Source organism: Thermobia domestica, chromosome 16, assembly GCF_964235325.1.
Source record: "Thermobia domestica chromosome 16, izTheDome1.hap1.1, whole genome shotgun sequence".
Lineage (NCBI taxonomy): Eukaryota > Metazoa > Arthropoda > Insecta > Zygentoma > Lepismatidae > Thermobia > Thermobia domestica.
Window position 1 is genome coordinate 139,082,741 of NC_137469.1, and position 8,554 is coordinate 139,091,294.

Below are 8,554 nucleotides of genomic sequence, written 5' to 3' on the forward strand. Positions count from 1 at the left end.
CGAATTTGAATTGTAATTGTTATAATTGCTATTATAGTTATTATTAAAATTCTGAGAATATTCTGAATATCTCTTTTCAGTTTGACAACTACTGTCAACTTTCTTATCTTGATTAAAATTTTGATTCGAAGATTTCATAACCTTCGCATATCTAACAAACGATCTCTTCCTAGAAGGAAGCTCAAATTCGGTACGGGGTCCTGTAACCGAAGATAAATTTCCAATCTGAATCATCAGATCAACTAAATTTGGACTTGGGTTTAGAGACAATAATCTTACGTCATCATACGGGAGACTTCCCAAGATTAAACTGGAAAGTTCTTGGAAATTAGGATTTTCCGTAATATTATAGTAAGTCTCAACTAAGAACGAAGAAAATTCAAGTAATGAAGAATACTTGTTTTTATCATACTTTAAGAATTGAAGATATCTCTTGCATTAACTCTGTTTTCTCGTTACAATACTGACTTTTGAACAAAAGGATGCAATCATCGAATAATAGTATTTCATGGGAAACGGACTGAATCCAAACTTCAGCTCTATCTCGCAAACAACTCTGAAAAGCCCTGATCTTTTCGATATCTGAAACAGAGTACCTATCTATACAACGTCTGAAATTTCTTAAGAAAGCTCTGGATACACCACGTCTTATCTCTCCTCCAAATGTAGGAAAGTAACTAAGATCTTTTAATGGAATCGGTTTAGATTCATAGTTGAATTCTTGACTAGGAAACCTAGCGCAACTACTACCAAAGCCAAAAAGACTTAAGTTAGATACATTGTAAAAAGGTGTAGAACACTGACTTAACGAATTTATAGGATTGGTAAGGGAACTATCCCAACCAGACTGGTTGAACGAAGGTATTCCCAACGGTATTCTCAAAAGTATCAGCATTAGACGGAGGCTTCGTCTGCGAGAAATTAGGGACTGAGTTGGAAAAACAAAAAGAGTTAGCTGCTGTGGTAACGCCTCTAAACAAAGTCTCATTCGAGTGCGACGTCGGTTGACCACCATCACCGAACCTAGTCTTTTCGATAGATATCCTATCTTTCCCAACATCTGTGAAACATACTCTCTTAGGAGCTATACTATCATCTCCTTCAACCTCATGGTTTACCTCTTTCGAATTTAACCACTTAACTCTAGCTTCGTTCATCTCCTACTAGAGTTGATTATAACAAAGTTCAAGTTTTGGCTCAAGGACCGAAACTCGTTTCGTCAAGCTTCTTTGTTCATCACAAACTGATTCAAGGAAGACAGCAGTACTTTCATAACCCTCCTGAATTGAAGCTATGTCTTTACTATTGGTATTAAACAGTTCAGGTAGCTTTCGCAATTCAATTTGCAAACTCTCTGCTTTTTGATTCACCTTCAAGAGGTCGCTTTCGACATTTTGCAGTCGGGCCTCTTTTCTAACTGTGACGCAGCTACAACGTAAATTAGTTCGCGTAGTTTATTCGTTTCTTCTACTATTTCTCTGTGTGCCTCTAATTTAACTTCATCAATTTTAGCTGCTAAAACTAAAACATTGTCGCTTAAATTATCGAACTTTTCACTTTGTTTTCAAATTTTCCATTCACTTCATCATGTTGCTTGTCCAATTTCGCATCTAGACTTTGCAAAAATGTAAACAAACGTGTTTCTATGGGATTCTCTGATCCACCAATAGAAGACGAGGCAACCATAGGGGATTTGGGAACATCGGATTTCTCATTTTGGTTTAGCTTAACCAAGCCAATGTCATCGAGAGATTTCAGTTTTTCCTATTTCCGTTTGGGAGTTGGCAACCCTGGCACAACCACCAGTAAGAATCTCGACTTATTAGTTCGAACATACTATCAAGACTACTTTATCCCAACACAACGGAAGTGATACCATCGCGTACATCTCTCACACATTACTGAATCGTCGCGTTAAGCAGTTTCTGAAATTACAGATTTGAAATTTTGATTACAACACGCATACTCCCTGTCAGAGTCGGAACCAGCTACACTTTCCGCGACAGAAGTTCGCTCAGACGTTGACATTTTAGCCAGTTACACTACAACACATTAAAAAAACAAGATATATATATTAAAACACACAAGAAATATTTATATTGCCACAAAACCAAATTTCCATGGCAGAAACCAATTCCAAGTAACCCAACCAATACACGGCACCGAACCGTCCATTTCACTCTCATTTTCTTTTCTCTCTCTGTTTTTTCTTAAAGACTCACTCTTCTTCCTACCACAATTCTACAATCAGCAAAATCCTTGGCTTGAACGCCAAAAACTTTAACACCTCAACTACTACAGTCTAAATACGTAACGAGCAGCTTTCTTGATGCAGTTTCTCAACTCCTAACTCAGGGTCCTGGTAACTCTGAGAGAAGCCAAGAAGAGACGATTTGCGCAACGGAATATTTAGAGAACCATGATCTTGCCCCAGGAGAATGCAGCGGGACGAAAGAGGAAATTCACCAATCACAGAAACATTTGATACCTATTTACTTAATTTAAATTACCTTATATTATATCAGATGTAGAATTTTCAAATGATTCTCTGATTTCCCAAAGTATAAATTTATTAACAAGGATGTAACTTAGTATCAGTCTCAAAACCCAGAAGTTAAATGTTATTCAGCAAATTAGCAGTTTCTCAATATTTTCACACATTACAACAGGCAATGAAAAACGGAAGAAAGGAAAGAAAAAATCAAGTTTCACTACCATACAGGTCAGCATATGTTAGTCTTTGTCACCATCCACACATTTACAACAATTTTCTCATGGCAGACTATAGTTTACACCTGAAGGATTCTCAAATTAGTGTGATATAACTTTGAATAAGAATTTAGTATATGTTCATTCACTGTCCCTCCTTGTACTACAGAATAGAAAACTTCCAATCTTCATGATAACAATAGGCTATTAAATAATTTCCAAAGCATCGAGGTTTAAAATAAACAAACACTGGTAGACCTGGTAACACATTTGGCCTTGCATATAGTCATTACACCTTAAACAGGACGAATCTGACTCTCACCTGAGCGAGCGTCCGTCGGCAGAAGTACAATCCATTCCTAATTTAATTCAGGTGCCACAACACCACAAAAAAAGGAAAAAAAGAAACAAAGGAATTATTTATTTACTCATCTCCGTTCAGCAGCTTCAATATATATGAGCTTCACTTTAATATCACTCGTATTACCTTAATGTCAAATTAGAGCCACACCTGAAATGTACGAGCAACTTCTGCACGGTAAAGTCATGTACACCAGCTTCGGAAGAAAACTCCGAGACCAAACCTCCAGTGACGTAGTAAACCATTAAAGCACTCGACGAGACGACGACAACCACGGTCTATTAACTTAGTAATCACTAACGACAATCCCTTAAGGGCGGACAGGACAAAGTAGACAAACGACGTGGAAAAATGTGGATATGTATATTTATAATGGAGTAACCCAGTAGACGTAACTTGATTTGAATGAATGCTCAATGAGTTGTATTGATTATTATTGCTGGAAATATTTGCCGAAGTTAACTTGAACAGATACTTGTGAATTATATTATAGATGTATATATATATATATATATATATATATATATATATGGATGTGAGAGAATGACGCCGACCTCAGTCGATATTACTATCGACTAGATAAGGGCGAACGATCTTGTCAACCTAGACGTATCCTCTCATGACCATAACAGTACTTCGATTAGTTTAACTAGCGTACATAATGCTATAACTACTTGTTAATTTCAGTGCATACGCGACATAATATATATAGGCCTAACTTACTCATTATTCTAAAGAGACTAGTTAACACGAAATTTTATCTACAAGCGAGTACGGGAGTAACTAAGACACTAAAGTCATGTAATACTCGATTGTAAACATCCGTTGGAACAGCTGGAGATTTTACTTAATTCTATATGACCTAGATAATAAGAGAATGGAACTGGACAATTACAGGGTCCGGCACTAGCCAGGCACCCATGGAAAGGGTTCCCCCATCGGAATTAATTTACCCTGACATATTTTAGTATTTAGAATACAACGCAAAGTTTAACATTCTCAAAAGCATCATTTTTCTGAAAACGGGTTTAAATGTTCAATATCTTACTATTATTACGGGTGTTCATATGCAACAAACAATTTAAGTAATTCGTCGTGAACCATGACTTCCAATTTCGAATCTAAATTGTTAACTAATGATGGAATCACTCTTCACGAACATGTGCTTAACACTCACTTAATTACAATTTCAAAAATCCGTTTTCCAATAACAATAACAATATAGTTTCCACATAACTTTTATCTACATCTCAGGAGTTCCTGGATTTCAATCTCGAATATACTGTATAATTTTACCTTCAAAGCAGCTACAAACCACCCTCTCCATTCGGGGTAAAAAAAAAATCTGTCCTCAAACGGAGTAGGAATGTACCATTAATGTCCACGTACACCATTTCTTTCTTTCAACACCTTAAGAATAACAGTTTATAGTGCTTGCTGGAGCGTACCCAGGAATTTATTTCGGGGGGGGTCCAAACTAAATATGAAGCTATTTTATATTAAAATTGCTAAAATTGCCCCTAAAATTAGGCTAAATTTTTAAAAAGTCGAAATTTCGGGGGGGGGTCCGGACCCCCGTGTCCCCCCCCTTCCGTACGTCCCTGCTTGCTGCTACTAACTACTCTTTGTCACGGAACTCCAATTAATTCCGTGGTTATTGAAATTCAATTGAATATGGTAAGATGCTACCGAAGTTCGATGAATTTTACATCATCCTGATATAATTACAACTTCATCCTTCCATTCTTTCGTTGCACAGTGCACAGTATACTTGCGCAGTCTAAACACTGCATAGAAAACCTTTACCATCCCTCTCTTTCTTTCCCCGTTCCATGGAAAATTCGGTGTATTCGGAATAGACGTGTTAATAATAACAAAATGACATGAATGTATATATATATATATATATATATATATATATATATATATATATATATATATATATATATATATATATATATATATATATATATATATATATGAAATATAAACGTTAAGAAGTTAAATTAGAAAAGAACAATATAATGGTTGATAATCATTACTCTAGCTAGCCTCATTCCGTACCTTCTTTAGCTACTGTGAATTCAAGACTATGACTCTTCTCAACTCGTAGAAGAAAAGGAAAAGACATTTAAGAAACGGATGCAGACAAAGCCTCATTCCTGGACTTACACTTTGATCTTAGAGAAGATCTACAAATTAAATGTTATCCCTTAAATTTTAAGGTGTACATAAATTACAATGGATAAAGAGATATATTGTTTATTTCTTAATGAGACGATAATAGAAAACAACGCGTTCAGACCAAAAGAAAAGAGGAAACAAACAAGCCAATTTATGTCACTCAACGCAAATAAAGTGACTAACGAATGATTAGCATTGAAGTTGTATGGACACTAAATGAGAGTATACCTCAAATATTAAATACAAAAAATAGAAATAAATCAACTTATTACGAGCCTATAACTATCTGTTACGGACAAGGTACGTTAAACCTTTTGTAGTTGGATATACATAGTTGCAAATATCAATTAGGTGTAACAAGCACCTAAAACTGTAGGTAGCTGAAGTACATACTTAACACATGAATATCGTATGTGTCAAGTGTCGGATACCTAAAAAGTAGCTGGGACCCCTAAATGGCACATGCGTAGCACATCTTGTGCTGTTAGAATCTAGTGTCTCGCTTATTGGATCAAAAAGTCTAATATATTTCAATAAAAAAATTTCTTCTAGGCCTTCTATTTAGAGAACTACGTGTAGTGTAGCCAAACCCAAACTATCACTTAACTCGGTGTGATGTGCTTATTCTGTAGACAATACGAAAAGTCGATTTAGGGGCCGTTCAAAAATTTTGTAGCTCCTGATCCAAAAACTATGGCCAAGATCGCAATCTTCTGATGCATTTTTTAATAATTCTTTTAAAAATCTTGTTTTGCAAGGATTTTTGGAATACTTGTCAAGTGCAACGGATCACACGATATGCAGGAATCCTAAAAGTACTGTAATCTCATTTTTTAAAAATGGGGCATAGCACTACATTGCTGCAAGCACCCCAATTGTATAGCATCGTGTCTTCTTTAATCTTTGTATGCTAATGATCAATGTTCTTAATCTTGAATTTGTGCACTATAATATTGTCAACATAGGATATTATGTATAAAAGCAGCTATAGTTGTTACAGATTCTGTAAATAATAAATAAATATACAATTTTGTGGTTTTCTTTAATGTCTTTGTCATTGCCCCCTCAGTATTCAGTTCGACCTCTCCCCTTAAGAAACAAGGTTGGCTACGTGTCTGCTGTCGTTCAACGGATCCTCGCGTAGTATGAGATATCCCTAACACACAACGAACAGCTCAGCTTTGTGGTCACCACCTGACGGTTGCCAACACAAGCATCTGACGTGTTTCCAACTTCGAGCGCTTCTATTTAATTGATAAGGACATACTTATACAGGGTAAACGGTAACTACGTGGACAAACTTCAGCAGGTGATTCCGAACACCTGTACGAATGAAACGTCTTGGGAATACATGTAGTCGATCAATGGTTTGGGACGAACGTAGACATAGTACGTAGTACAGTACATAGATGGCACTCTGTCATGTAGCAGCAGTCACGGCACATCCAGCATATTTACTGTACGAGTGTGCCTCGTAGGTGAACCTGTGTTGTGTTGTGCTGGTAAAATGGTCCGTTGATCCTACCGAGACCCGGCTGATATGTTGTTCGTGTATGGCCAAGCAGACAGCAATGGTCGGGAAGCAGTAAAAATATACGCGGAGAAGTATCCTCATTGACAGCAACCGAATCACTAAACGTTTGCTGCAATATTTCGAAGTTTGCGAGAAACAGGATTGTTTGAGGGAATGCATCAGAGATGGAGTGGGTCAGTGGGTCGGTGGGTAAGTGGGTCAAGTTTTCTGGGTGGGTCAGTGGGTCGTGGGTCAACAGCATGTGAGACACTGTGACCCACCACCCACCGTGACCCACTGCGACCCACCACCCACCGTGACCCACTGCGACTCACCACTCACCATGACCCACTGCGACCCACCAACTCAGTCTGACCTACCGACTCACTCTGCTTACTGCATTGTAGACAGTATCTTCTGAAGACTGGTAAATTTGTCTTCATTTTACTTTCAAGATCTTCTTTTCCCTTTCTTTTCCATTTGTTTCCGTCTACTTACCTGAGGTGAATAGGCTATATCTAAGTGAAAAAAGAACTTCAGGCACTTTTGGATTTGATATTTGTAATTGTAATAATAGCAATAGGACTTATACTACTACTTGGCTTTCGAGGCCTGTCAGTTTTTAGAGAAGCTAACTACTGAAAAAATACATTTTTGAATCACAGTAATGTATAAATTATTATAAAAAAATTAAATGTAACTATGTGTGCCTGGTCATAACGGCCAAATTACAAAGTCAAATGAAATGACTTTTGGTATATAGTTAGGCCTTAATCCAAACTGGGATATTATATTGCTTTCATTATAATACATACGGAAAATTGGAAGTGAGTTGGTTTGTAAAAATAATCAAAAACGATCGATATTAGTTAAGAAAAAAATTCAGAAACAAAAAATACAGTGCTTCGCTTCATATACCCATTGCTTTGTATTATAATAATTGCTGAAGCTTATGTTTATTATATGGAGCGCTTACAGCACAGGGCAATCAATCCATAAAGTGAGAAAACTAGATATAAAATTTGAACTGTAAGCTTAAGTACACGGAAATTTTAGTTTGGATTGTATGCATAATTATATGGAAAACTTTTTACTTTTTTTCCTTTACGTTGGTCTACTTACCTTAATCTGGGACTTTCAAATTTCATCCCTTTTTCCACTGAAAAGTATCTATAATTCAACAAGGAAATAATTATAGTATGATAATTTAATTGAAATTCATCGTAATTTGGCCTATAACAAACAGCAGTGTGGTAATTGAAGGGGAAGAAGGGGGAAATTCCCAGACACCTCTGAACACTTCTCGGAAACCTCGTTTCCTTTTGCCTTCTAGGGGAGAGGGAACTTGATAAGGACATCAAACTTTCATGTGTAATTACAAAAACTAAATTTATAAATGAATAAGAACTCATCAGTTTATCAGGTTTTAATTGATAATTTATGCACAAGATTTCCTATCTAAGATGTGGTAGATGAAGTTTCTGTTCTCCATGAGTCGACATTGCCAATTGACATGGTCGATATGGAAAAGATGTTGTATAGTGATAGAGAGGTGATACTTCTTGCGGAGTATTTCAAAACTGACCGAGAAAAATCGTTATCAGATTTAAGTCTAACAAGCAGATTGTCGAGTATTACCAATTTCCACGACTGAGTACGAACGGGGATTTCTCCTTATGAATTTACAGATGACTGACATTAGAAATAGACTAAGTGCTCAAACATCGTCTCACTTGTTCATCAATGTTAATGGCCCACCGCTAGACAAGTTCAAAGTAGACGAGCTA